At 50.2% G+C, this 12,665-nt stretch overlaps 2 non-coding genes across 2 annotated transcripts; both read right to left on the bottom strand.

The window, feature by feature from the left end:
* Window positions 1-4,412: 4,412 nt before the first annotated feature.
* TRNAM-CAU (transfer RNA methionine (anticodon CAU)) lies at window positions 4,413-4,484 on the bottom strand. The gene has a single exon. It is a non-coding gene; the product is annotated as a tRNA-Met (tRNA).
* Window positions 4,485-10,292: 5,808 nt separating this feature from the next.
* TRNAG-UCC (transfer RNA glycine (anticodon UCC)) lies at window positions 10,293-10,364 on the bottom strand. The gene has a single exon. It is a non-coding gene; the product is annotated as a tRNA-Gly (tRNA).
* Between the last annotated feature and the right edge of the window lie 2,301 nt (window positions 10,365-12,665).

Raw genomic sequence — 12,665 nt, 5'->3', positions numbered from 1 at the left:
GCCTGCTGGGACCAAGGCCCGTCAGGGCAAGGCGAATAGGCCTTTGTCAGGCCTTCGTCAGGGCTTTGTCGGGGAGGGGCCAGGAGCCCTGCTCGCTTCAATCCCCTCACCGATAGACAGTTGCAGAAACTAGGATGCAAGAACCTTTCCTGGATGGGGTTTTGATTTTCACGAAAAGTGTGTCAGCTTTGCTTTCAGCATGAGTCTGATTTCCAAAAAATGCATTTTGAACAATTTAAAGATTTGATCTGCGTTGGCCCCGGGTCAACTGCTTGGAAGGCAGCTATGCTCACCACTATACCACCAACCCCTGCCTGTCTGGGCTATCTGATGGAGCGGCCTTTAGAAATAAGAATAAGTCATTGGCTGGGAATGAAAAAAGCTTGCGTTTGACGCAGAAGCAGTTCGCATCATGAGGTCTTGCCGGTCAGCCCAACATTTCCCCGGGACCCCTTAAAAAAGGAGCTTGGTTTTAAGTTTGGTTTGATTGAACAGTGCATTTTGTTGGCTGGGCTGGGACCCTCTCCTATTTAGCGCAAGAGTGGAACGAGGCAGCAAGTTCAAGGAATGACATTGCATCCAGGCACTTACAGCTCTTTGTGCCCTAATGCCATGACACAAAAACATAATTTGAAAAAAGTTAGCAGAGGATGGTTTCGATCCATCGACCTCTGGGTTATGGGCCCAGCACGCTTCCGCTGCGCCACTCTGCTGGTTGGAGAACAAAAGCTTTTCTGGGCTTTTACAGCCTACAAACCGACAACCCTAGACCCATTTTCGAGTGAAGCGGGCAGTAGGCCTTACAAAGCCAAACAACCTGCAACCACGCACTCCCATCCCATGGCCTTTTGCAGACAGGCCTCATTTCTCTAGCTCACACCCTAACTGCCAACACCCCTTCCCCTTCTCTCTCTGTCTCTCTCTCTCTGTCTCTCTCTCTCATTCTCTCTCTCTCGCAAATAGATACTTTACTTCCCAGGTGCAACAAAACAAGCCTTCTCGAGCTGGCAGATATGGGAAGGAAGGAAGGAAGGGCCAGTTTGGAAACTCAACTCAATTACCATAAATCCCCTGCTAAGGGTTATGGGAGGGAGGAATGAAGGAACTTTGCTTCAGGGAAAGGGCTGCTGCTGCTTCAGCATGTGAGGAGCGCAGCCACACGTTTCACCTTCTTCAGTATGTTGGTTTACAGGATGAGAGAGATCCTGAAACCTCACTCTAATAGGCTGAGGTGCTGTGCTCGGTGGCCTGCTGGGACCAAGGCCCGTCAGGGCAAGGCGAATAGGCCTTTGTCAGGCCTTCGTCAGGGCTTTGTCGGGGAGGGGCCAGGAGCCCTGCTCGCTTCAATCCCCTCACCGATAGACAGTTGCAGAAACTAGGATGCAAGAACCTTTCCTGGATGGGGTTTTGATTTTCACGAAAAGTGTGTCAGCTTTGCTTTCAGCATGAGTCTGATTTTCAAAAAATGCATTTTGAACAATTTAAAGACTTGATCTGCGTTGGCCGGGAATCGAACCCAGGTCAACTGCTTGGAAGGCAGCTATGCTCACCACTATACCACCAACGCCTGCCTGTCTGGGCTATCTGATGGAGCGGCCCTTAGAAATAAGAATAAGTCATTGGCTGGGAATGAAAAAAGCTTGCGTTTGACGCAGAAGCAGTTCGCATCATGAGGTCTTGCCGGTCAGCCCAACATTTCCCCGGGACCCCTTAAAAAAGGAGCTTGGTTTTAAGTTTGGTTTGATTGAACAGTACATTTTGTTGGCTGGGCTGGGACCCTCTCCTATTTAGCGCAAGAGTGGAACGAGGCAGCAAGTTCAAGGAATGACATTGCATCCAGGCACTTACAGCTCTTTGTGCCCTAATGCCATGACACAAAAACATAATTTGAAAAAAGTTAGCAGAGGATGGTTTCGATCCATCGACCTCTGGGTTATGGGCCCAGCACGCTTCCGCTGCGCCACTCTGCTGGTTGGAGAACAAGAGCTTTTCTGGGCTTTTACAGCCTACAAACCGACAACCCTAGACCCAGTTTCGAGTGAAGCGGGCAGTAGGCCTTACAAAGCCAAACAACCTGCAACCACGCACTCCCATCCCATGGCCTTTTGCAGACAGGCCTCATTTCTCTAGCTCACACCCTAACTGCCAACACCCCTTCCCCTTCTCTCTCTGTCTCTCTCTCTCTGTCTCTCTCTCTCATTCTCTCTCTCTCGCAAATAGATACTTTACTTCCCAGGTGCAACAAAACAAGCCTTCTCGAGCTGGCAGATATGGGAAGGAAGGAAGGAAGGGCCAGTTTGGAAACTCAACTCAATTACCATAAATCCCCTGCTAAGGGTTATGGGAGGGAGGAATGAAGGAACTTTGCTTCAGGGAAAGGGCTGCTGCTGCTTCAGCATGTGAGGAGCGCAGCCACACGTTTCACCTTCTTCAGTATGTTGGTTTACAGGATGAGAGAGATCCTGAAACCTCACTCTAATAGGCTGAGGTGCTGTGCTCGGTGGCCTGCTGGGACCAAGGCCCGTCAGGGCAAGGCGAATAGGCCTTTGTCAGGCCTTCGTCAGGGCTTTGTCGGGGAGGGGCCAGGAGCCCTGCTCGCTTCAATCCCCTCACCGATAGACAGTTGCAGAAACTAGGATGCAAGAACCTTTCCTGGATGGGGTTTTGATTTTCACGAAAAGTGTGTCAGCTTTGCTTTCAGCATGAGTCTGATTTCCAAAAAATGCATTTTGAACAATTTAAAGATTTGATCTGCGTTGGCCGGGAATCGAACCCGGGTCAACTGCTTGGAAGGCAGCTATGCTCACCACTATACCACCAACACCTGCCTGTCTGGGCTATCTGATGGAGCGGCCCTTAGAAATAAGAATAAGTCATTGGCTGGGAATGAAAAAAGCTTGCGTTTGACGCAGAAGCAGTTCGCATCATGAGGTCTTGCCGGTCAGCCCAACATTTCCCCGGGACCCCTTAAAAAAGGAGCTTGGTTTTAAGTTTGGTTTGATTGAACAGTACATTTTGTTGGCTGGGCTGGGACCCTCTCCTATTTAGCGCAAGAGTGGAACGAGGCAGCAAGTTCAAGGAATGACATTGCATCCAGGCACTTACAGCTCTTTGTGCCCTAATGCCATGACACAAAAACATAATTTGAAAAAAGTTAGCAGAGGATGGTTTCGATCCATCGACCTCTGGGTTATGGGCCCAGCACGCTTCCGCTGCGCCACTCTGCTGGTTGGAGAACAAGAGCTTTTCTGGGCTTTTACAGCCTACAAACCGACAACCCTAGACCCAGTTTCGAGTGAAGCGGGCAGTAGGCCTTACAAAGCCAAACAACCTGCAACCACGCACTCCCATCCCATGGCCTTTTGCAGACAGGCCTCATTTCTCTAGCTCACACCCTAACTGCCAACACCCCTTCCCCTTCTCTCTCTGTCTCTCTCTCTCTGTCTCTCTCTCTCATTCTCTCTCTCTCGCAAATAGATACTTTACTTCCCAGGTGCAACAAAACAAGCCTTCTCGAGCTGGCAGATATGGGAAGGAAGGAAGGAAGGGCCAGTTTGGAAACTCAACTCAATTACCATAAATCCCCTGCTAAGGGTTATGGGAGGGAGGAATGAAGGAACTTTGCTTCAGGGAAAGGGCTGCTGCTGCTTCAGCATGTGAGGAGCGCAGCCACACGTTTCACCTTCTTCAGTATGTTGGTTTACAGGATGAGAGAGATCCTGAAACCTCACTCTAATAGGCTGAGGTGCTGTGCTCGGTGGCCTGCTGGGACCAAGGCCCGTCAGGGCAAGGCGAATAGGCCTTTGTCAGGCCTTCGTCAGGGCTTTGTCGGGGAGGGGCCAGGAGCCCTGCTCGCTTCAATCCCCTCACCGATAGACAGTTGCAGAAACTAGGATGCAAGAACCTTTCCTGGATGGGGTTTTGATTTTCACGAAAAGTGTGTCAGCTTTGCTTTCAGCATGAGTCTGATTTCCAAAAAATGCATTTTGAACAATTTAAAGATTTGATCTGCGTTGGCCGGGAATAGAACCCGGGTCAACTGCTTGGAAGGCAGCTATGCTCACCACTATACCACCAACGCCTGCCTGTCTGGGCTATCTGATGGAGCGGCCCTTAGAAATAAGAATAAGTCATTGGCTGGGAATGAAAAAAGCTTGCGTTTGACGCAGAAGCAGTTCGCATCATGAGGTCTTGCCGGTCAGCCCAACATTTCCCCGGGACCCCTTAAAAAAGGAGCTTGGTTTTAAGTTTGGTTTGATTGAACAGTACATTTTGTTGGCTGGGCTGGGACCCTCTCCTATTTAGCGCAAGAGTGGAACGAGGCAGCAAGTTCAAGGAATGACATTGCATCCAGGCACTTACAGCTCTTTGTGCCCTAATGCCATGACACAAAAACATAATTTGAAAAAAGTTAGCAGAGGATGGTTTCGATCCATCGACCTCTGGGTTATGGGCCCAGCACGCTACCGCTGCGCCACTCTGCTGGTTGGAGAACAAGAGCTTTTCTGGGCTTTTACAGCCTACAAACCGACAACCCTAGACCCAGTTTCGAGTGAAGCGGGCAGTAGGCCTTACAAAGCCAAACAACCTGCAACCACGCACTCCCATCCCATGGCCTTTTGCAGACAGGCCTCATTTCTCTAGCTCACACCCTAACTGCCAACACCCCTTCCCCTTCTCTCTCTGTCTCTCTCTCTCTGTCTCTCTCTCTCATTCTCTCTCTCTCGCAAATAGATACTTTACTTCCCAGGTGCAACAAAACAAGCCTTCTCGAGCTGGCAGATATGGGAAGGAAGGAAGGAAGGGCCAGTTTGGAAACTCAACTCAATTACCATAAATCCCCTGCTAAGGGTTATGGGAGGGAGGAATGAAGGAACTTTGCTTCAGGGAAAGGGCTGCTGCTGCTTCAGCATGTGAGGAGCGCAGCCACACGTTTCACCTTCTTCAGTATGTTGGTTTACAGGATGAGAGAGATCCTGAAACCTCACTCTAATAGGCTGAGGTGCTGTGCTCGGTGGCCTGCTGGGACCAAGGCCCGTCAGGGCAAGGCGAATAGGCCTTTGTCAGGCCTTCGTCAGGGCTTTGTCGGGGAGGGGCCAGGAGCCCTGCTCGCTTCAATCCCCTCACCGATAGACAGTTGCAGAAACTAGGATGCAAGAACCTTTCCTGGATGGGGTTTTGATTTTCACGAAAAGTGTGTCAGCTTTGCTTTCAGCATGAGTCTGATTTCCAAAAAATGCATTTTGAACAATTTAAAGATTTGATCTGCGTTGGCCGGGAATAGAACCCGGGTCAACTGCTTGGAAGGCAGCTATGCTCACCACTATACCACCAACGCCTGCCTGTCTGGGCTATCTGATGGAGCGGCCCTTAGAAATAAGAATAAGTCATTGGCTGGGAATGAAAAAAGCTTGCGTTTGACGCAGAAGCAGTTCGCATCATGAGGTCTTGCCGGTCAGCCCAACATTTCCCCGGGACCCCTTAAAAAAGGAGCTTGGTTTTAAGTTTGGTTTGATTGAACAGTACATTTTGTTGGCTGGGCTGGGACCCTCTCCTATTTAGCGCAAGAGTGGAACGAGGCAGCAAGTTCAAGGAATGACATTGCATCCAGGCACTTACAGCTCTTTGTGCCCTAATGCCATGACACAAAAACATAATTTGAAAAAAGTTAGCAGAGGATGGTTTCGATCCATCGACCTCTGGGTTATGGGCCCAGCACGCTTCCGCTGCGCCACTCTGCTGGTTGGAGAACAAGAGCTTTTCTGGGCTTTTACAGCCTACAAACCGACAACCCTAGACCCAGTTTCGAGTGAAGCGGGCAGTAGGCCTTACAAAGCCAAACAACCTGCAACCACGCACTCCCATCCCATGGCCTTTTGCAGACAGGCCTCATTTCTCTAGCTCACACCCTAACTGCCAACACCCCTTCCCCTTCTCTCTCTGTCTCTCTCTCTCTGTCTCTCTCTCTCATTCTCTCTCTCTCGCAAATAGATACTTTACTTCCCAGGTGCAACAAAACAAGCCTTCTCGAGCTGGCAGATATGGGAAGGAAGGAAGGAAGGGCCAGTTTGGAAACTCAACTCAATTACCATAAATCCCCTGCTAAGGGTTATGGGAGGGAGGAATGAAGGAACTTTGCTTCAGGGAAAGGGCTGCTGCTGCTTCAGCATGTGAGGAGCGCAGCCACACGTTTCACCTTCTTCAGTATGTTGGTTTACAGGATGAGAGAGATCCTGAAACCTCACTCTAATAGGCTGAGGTGCTGTGCTCGGTGGCCTGCTGGGACCAAAGCCCGTCAGGGCAAGGCGAATAGGCCTTTGTCAGGCCTTCGTCAGGGCTTTGTCGGGGAGGGGCCAGGAGCCCTGCTCGCTTCAATCCCCTCACCGATAGACAGTTGCAGAAACTAGGATGCAAGAACCTTTCCTGGATGGGGTTTTGATTTTCACGAAAAGTGTGTCAGCTTTGCTTTCAGCATGAGTCTGATTTCCAAAAAATGCATTTTGAACAATTTAAAGATTTGATCTGCGTTGGCCGGGAATCGAACCCGGGTCAACTGCTTGGAAGGCAGCTATGCTCACCACTATACCACCAACACCTGCCTGTCTGGGCTATCTGATGGAGCGGCCCTTAGAAATAAGAATAAGTCATTGGCTGGGAATGAAAAAAGCTTGCGTTTGACGCAGAAGCAGTTCGCATCATGAGGTCTTGCCGGTCAGCCCAACATTTCCCCGGGACCCCTTAAAAAAGGAGCTTGGTTTTAAGTTTGGTTTGATTGAACAGTACATTTTGTTGGCTGGGCTGGGACCCTCTCCTATTTAGCGCAAGAGTGGAACGAGGCAGCAAGTTCAAGGAATGACATTGCATCCAGGCACTTACAGCTCTTTGTGCCCTAATGCCATGACACAAAAACATAATTTGAAAAAAGTTAGCAGAGGATGGTTTCGATCCATCGACCTCTGGGTTATGGGCCCAGCACGCTTCCGCTGCGCCACTCTGCTGGTTGGAGAACAAGAGCTTTTCTGGGCTTTTACAGCCTACAAACCGACAACCCTAGACCCAGTTTCGAGTGAAGCGGGCAGTAGGCCTTACAAAGCCAAACAACCTGCAACCACGCACTCCCATCCCATGGCCTTTTGCAGACAGGCCTCATTTCTCTAGCTCACACCCTAACTGCCAACACCCCTTCCCCTTCTCTCTCTGTCTCTCTCTCTCTGTCTCTCTCTCTCATTCTCTCTCTCTCGCAAATAGATACTTTACTTCCCAGGTGCAACAAAACAAGCCTTCTCGAGCTGGCAGATATGGGAAGGAAGGAAGGAAGGGCCAGTTTGGAAACTCAACTCAATTACCATAAATCCCCTGCTAAGGGTTATGGGAGGGAGGAATGAAGGAACTTTGCTTCAGGGAAAGGGCTGCTGCTGCTTCAGCATGTGAGGAGCGCAGCCACACGTTTCACCTTCTTCAGTATGTTGGTTTACAGGATGAGAGAGATCCTGAAACCTCACTCTAATAGGCTGAGGTGCTGTGCTCGGTGGCCTGCTGGGACCAAGGCCCGTCAGGGCAAGGCGAATAGGCCTTTGTCAGGCCTTCGTCAGGGCTTTGTCGGGGAGGGGCCAGGAGCCCTTCTCGCTTCAATCCCCTCACCGATAGACAGTTGCAGAAACTAGGATGCAAGAACCTTTCCTGGATGGGGTTTTGATTTTCACGAAAAGTGTGTCAGCTTTGCTTTCAGCATGAGTCTGATTTCCAAAAAATGCATTTTGAACAATTTAAAGATTTGATCTGCGTTGGCCGGGAATAGAACCCGGGTCAACTGCTTGGAAGGCAGCTATGCTCACCACTATACCACCAACGCCTGCCTGTCTGGGCTATCTGATGGAGCGGCCCTTAGAAATAAGAATAAGTCATTGGCTGGGAATGAAAAAAGCTTGCGTTTGACGCAGAAGCAGTTCGCATCATGAGGTCTTGCCGGTCAGCCCAACATTTCCCCGGGACCCCTTAAAAAAGGAGCTTGGTTTTAAGTTTGGTTTGATTGAACAGTACATTTTGTTGGCTGGGCTGGGACCCTCTCCTATTTAGCGCAAGAGTGGAACGAGGCAGCAAGTTCAAGGAATGACATTGCATCCAGGCACTTACAGCTCTTTGTGCCCTAATGCCATGACACAAAAACATAATTTGAAAAAAGTTAGCAGAGGATGGTTTCGATCCATCGACCTCTGGGTTATGGGCCCAGCACGCTTCCGCTGCGCCACTCTGCTGGTTGGAGAACAAGAGCTTTTCTGGGCTTTTACAGCCTACAAACCGACAACCCTAGACCCAGTTTCGAGTGAAGCGGGCAGTAGGCCTTACAAAGCCAAACAACCTGCAACCACGCACTCCCATCCCATGGCCTTTTGCAGACAGGCCTCATTTCTCTAGCTCACACCCTAACTGCCAACACCCCTTCCCCTTCTCTCTCTGTCTCTCTCTCTCTGTCTCTCTCTCTCATTCTCTCTCTCTCGCAAATAGATACTTTACTTCCCAGGTGCAACAAAACAAGCCTTCTCGAGCTGGCAGATATGGGAAGGAAGGAAGGAAGGGCCAGTTTGGAAACTCAACTCAATTACCATAAATCCCCTGCTAAGGGTTATGGGAGGGAGGAATGAAGGAACTTTGCTTCAGGGAAAGGGCTGCTGCTGCTTCAGCATGTGAGGAGCGCAGCCACACGTTTCACCTTCTTCAGTATGTTGGTTTACAGGATGAGAGAGATCCTGAAACCTCACTCTAATAGGCTGAGGTGCTGTGCTCGGTGGCCTGCTGGGACCAAGGCCCGTCAGGGCAAGGCGAATAGGCCTTTGTCAGGCCTTCGTCAGGGCTTTGTCGGGGAGGGGCCAGGAGCCCTGCTCGCTTCAATCCCCTCACCGATAGACAGTTGCAGAAACTAGGATGCAAGAACCTTTCCTGGATGGGGTTTTGATTTTCACGAAAAGTGTGTCAGCTTTGCTTTCAGCATGAGTCTGATTTCCAAAAAATGCATTTTGAACAATTTAAAGATTTGATCTGCGTGCCGGGAATCGAACCCGGGTCAACTGCTTGGAAGGCAGCTATGCTCACCACTATACCACCAACGCCTGCCTGTCTGGGCTATCTGATGGAGCGGCCCTTAGAAATAAGAATAAGTCATTGGCTGGGAATGAAAAAAGCTTGCGTTTGACGCAGAAGCAGTTCGCATCATGAGGTCTTGCCGGTCAGCCCAACATTTCCCCGGGACCCCTTAAAAAAGGAGCTTGGTTTTAAGTTTGGTTTGATTGAACAGTACATTTTGTTGGCTGGGCTGGGACCCTCTCCTATTTAGCGCAAGAGTGGAACGAGGCAGCAAGTTCAAGGAATGACATTGCATCCAGGCACTTACAGCTCTTTGTGCCCTAATGCCATGACACAAAAACATAATTTGAAAAAAGTTAGCAGAGGATGGTTTCGATCCATCGACCTCTGGGTTATGGGCCCAGCACGCTTCCGCTGCGCCACTCCGCTGGTTGGAGAACAAGAGCTTTTCTGGGCTTTTACAGCCTACAAACCGACAACCCTAGACCCAGTTTCGAGTGAAGCGGGCAGTAGGCCTTACAAAGCCAAACAACCTGCAACCACGCACTCCCATCCCATGGCCTTTTGCAGACAGGCCTCATTTCTCTAGCTCACACCCTAACTGCCAACACCCCTTCCCCTTCTCTCTCTGTCTCTCTCTCTCTGTCTCTCTCTCTCATTCTCTCTCTCTCGCAAATAGATACTTTACTTCCCAGGTGCAACAAAACAAGCCTTCTCGAGCTGGCAGATATGGGAAGGAAGGAAGGAATGGCCAGTTTGGAAACTCAACTCAATTACCATAAATCCCCTGCTAAGGGTTATGGGAGGGAGGAATGAAGGAACTTTGCTTCAGGGAAAGGGCTGCTGCTGCTTCAGCATGTGAGGAGCGCAGCCACACGTTTCACCTTCTTCAGTATGTTGGTTTACAGGATGAGAGAGATCCTGAAACCTCACTCTAATAGGCTGAGGTGCTGTGCTCGGTGGCCTGCTGGGACCAAGGCCCGTCAGGGCAAGGCGAATAGGCCTTTGTCAGGCCTTCGTCAGGGCTTTGTCGGGGAGGGGCCAGGAGCCCTGCTCGCTTCAATCCCCTCACCGATAGACAGTTGCAGAAACTAGGATGCAAGAACCTTTCCTGGATGGGGTTTTGATTTTCACGAAAAGTGTGTCAGCTTTGCTTTCAGCATGAGTCTGATTTCCAAAAAATGCATTTTGAACAATTTAAAGATTTGATCTGCGTTGGCCGGGAATCGAACCCGGGTCAACTGCTTGGAAGGCAGCTATGCTCACCACTATACCACCAACGCCTGCCTGTCTGGGCTATCTGATGGAGCGGCCCTTAGAAATAAGAATAAGTCATTGGCTGGGAATGAAAAAAGCTTGCGTTTGACGCAGAAGCAGTTCGCATCATGAGGTCTTGCCGGTCAGCCCAACATTTCCCCGGGACCCCTTAAAAAAGGAGCTTGGTTTTAAGTTTGGTTTGATTGAACAGTACATTTTGTTGGCTGGGCTGGGACCCTCTCCTATTTAGCGCAAGAGTGGAACGAGGCAGCAAGTTCAAGGAATGACATTGCATCCAGGCACTTACAGCTCTTTGTGCCCTAATGCCATGACACAAAAACATAATTTGAAAAAAGTTAGCAGAGGATGGTTTCGATCCATCGACCTCTGGGTTATGGGCCCAGCACGCTTCCGCTGCGCCACTCTGCTGGTTGGAGAACAAGAGCTTTTCTGGGCTTTTACAGCCTACAAACCGACAACCCTAGACCCAGTTTCGAGTGAAGCGGGCAGTAGGCCTTACAAAGCCAAACAACCTGCAACCACGCACTCCCATCCCATGGCCTTTTGCAGACAGGCCTCATTTCTCTAGCTCACACCCTAACTGCCAACACCCCTTCCCCTTCTCTCTCTGTCTCTCTCTCTCTGTCTCTCTCTCTCATTCTCTCTCTCTCGCAAATAGATACTTTACTTCCCAGGTGCAACAAAACAAGCCTTCTCGAGCTGGCAGATATGGGAAGGAAGGAAGGAAGGGCCAGTTTGGAAACTCAACTCAATTACCATAAATCCCCTGCTAAGGGTTATGGGAGGGAGGAATGAAGGAACTTTGCTTCAGGGAAAGGGCTGCTGCTGCTTCAGCATGTGAGGAGCGCAGCCACACGTTTCACCTTCTTCAGTATGTTGGTTTACAGGATGAGAGAGATCCTGAAACCTCACTCTAATAGGCTGAGGTGCTGTGCTCGGTGGCCTGCTGGGACCAAGGCCCGTCAGGGCAAGGCGAATAGGCCTTTGTCAGGCCTTCGTCAGGGCTTTGTCGGGGAGGGGCCAGGAGCCCTGCTCGCTTCAATCCCCTCACCGATAGACAGTTGCAGAAACTAGGATGCAAGAACCTTTCCTGGATGGGGTTTTGATTTTCACGAAAAGTGTGTCAGCTTTGCTTTCAGCATGAGTCTGATTTCCAAAAAATGCATTTTGAACAATTTAAAGATTTGATCTACGTTGGCCGGGAATCGAACCCGGGTCAACTGCTTGGAAGGCAGCTATGCTCACCACTATACCACCAACGCCTGCCTGTCTGGGCTATCTGATGGAGCGGCCCTTAGAAATAAGAATAAGTCATTGGCTGGGAATGAAAAAAGCTTGCGTTTGACGCAGAAGCAGTTCGCATCATGAGGTCTTGCCGGTCAGCCCAACATTTCCCCGGGACCCCTTAAAAAAGGAGCTTGGTTTTAAGTTTGGTTTGATTGAACAGTACATTTTGTTGGCTGGGCTGGGACCCTCTCCTATTTAGCGCAAGAGTGGAACGAGGCAGCAAGTTCAAGGAATGACATTGCATCCAGGCACTTACAGCTCTGTGTGCCCTAATGCCATGACACAAAAACATAATTTGAAAAAAGTTAGCAGAGGATGGTTTCGATCCATCGACCTCTGGGTTATGGGCCCAGCACGCTTCCGCTGCGCCACTCTGCTGGTTGGAGAACAAGAGCTTTTCTGGGCTTTTACAGCCTACAAACCGACAACCCTAGACCCAGTTTCGAGTGAAGCGGGCAGTAGGCCTTACAAAGCCAAACAACCTGCAACCACGCACTCCCATCCCATGGCCTTTTGCAGACAGGCCTCATTTCTCTAGCTCACACCCTAACTGCCAACACCCCTTCCCCTTCTCTCTCTGTCTCTCTCTCTCTGTCTCTCTCTCTCATTCTCTCTCTCTCGCAAATAGATACTTTACTTCCCAGGTGCAACAAAACAAGCCTTCTCGAGCTGGCAGATATGGGAAGGAAGGAAGGAAGGGCCAGTTTGGAAACTCAACTCAATTACCATAAATCCCCTGCTAAGGGTTATGGGAGGGAGGAATGAAGGAACTTTGCTTCAGGGAAAGGGCTGCTGCTGCTTCAGCATGTGAGGAGCGCAGCCACACGTTTCACCTTCTTCAGTATGTTGGTTTACAGGATGAGAGAGATCCTGAAACCTCACTCTAATAGGCTGAGGTGCTGTGCTCGGTGGCCTGCTGGGACCAAGGCCCGTCAGGGCAAGGCGAATAGGCCTTTGTCAGGCCTTCGTCAGGGCTTTGTCGGGGAGGGGCCAGGAGCCCTGCTCGCTTCAATCCCCTC

This window comes from Ambystoma mexicanum, chromosome 6q (assembly GCF_040938575.1).
Source record: "Ambystoma mexicanum isolate Mex_15411 chromosome 6q, UKY_AmexF1_1, whole genome shotgun sequence".
Taxonomy (NCBI): Eukaryota; Metazoa; Chordata; class Amphibia; order Caudata; family Ambystomatidae; genus Ambystoma; species Ambystoma mexicanum.
The sequence above is the reverse complement of the archived record's forward strand: the minus strand, read 5'-3'. Positions and strand labels throughout refer to the sequence as shown.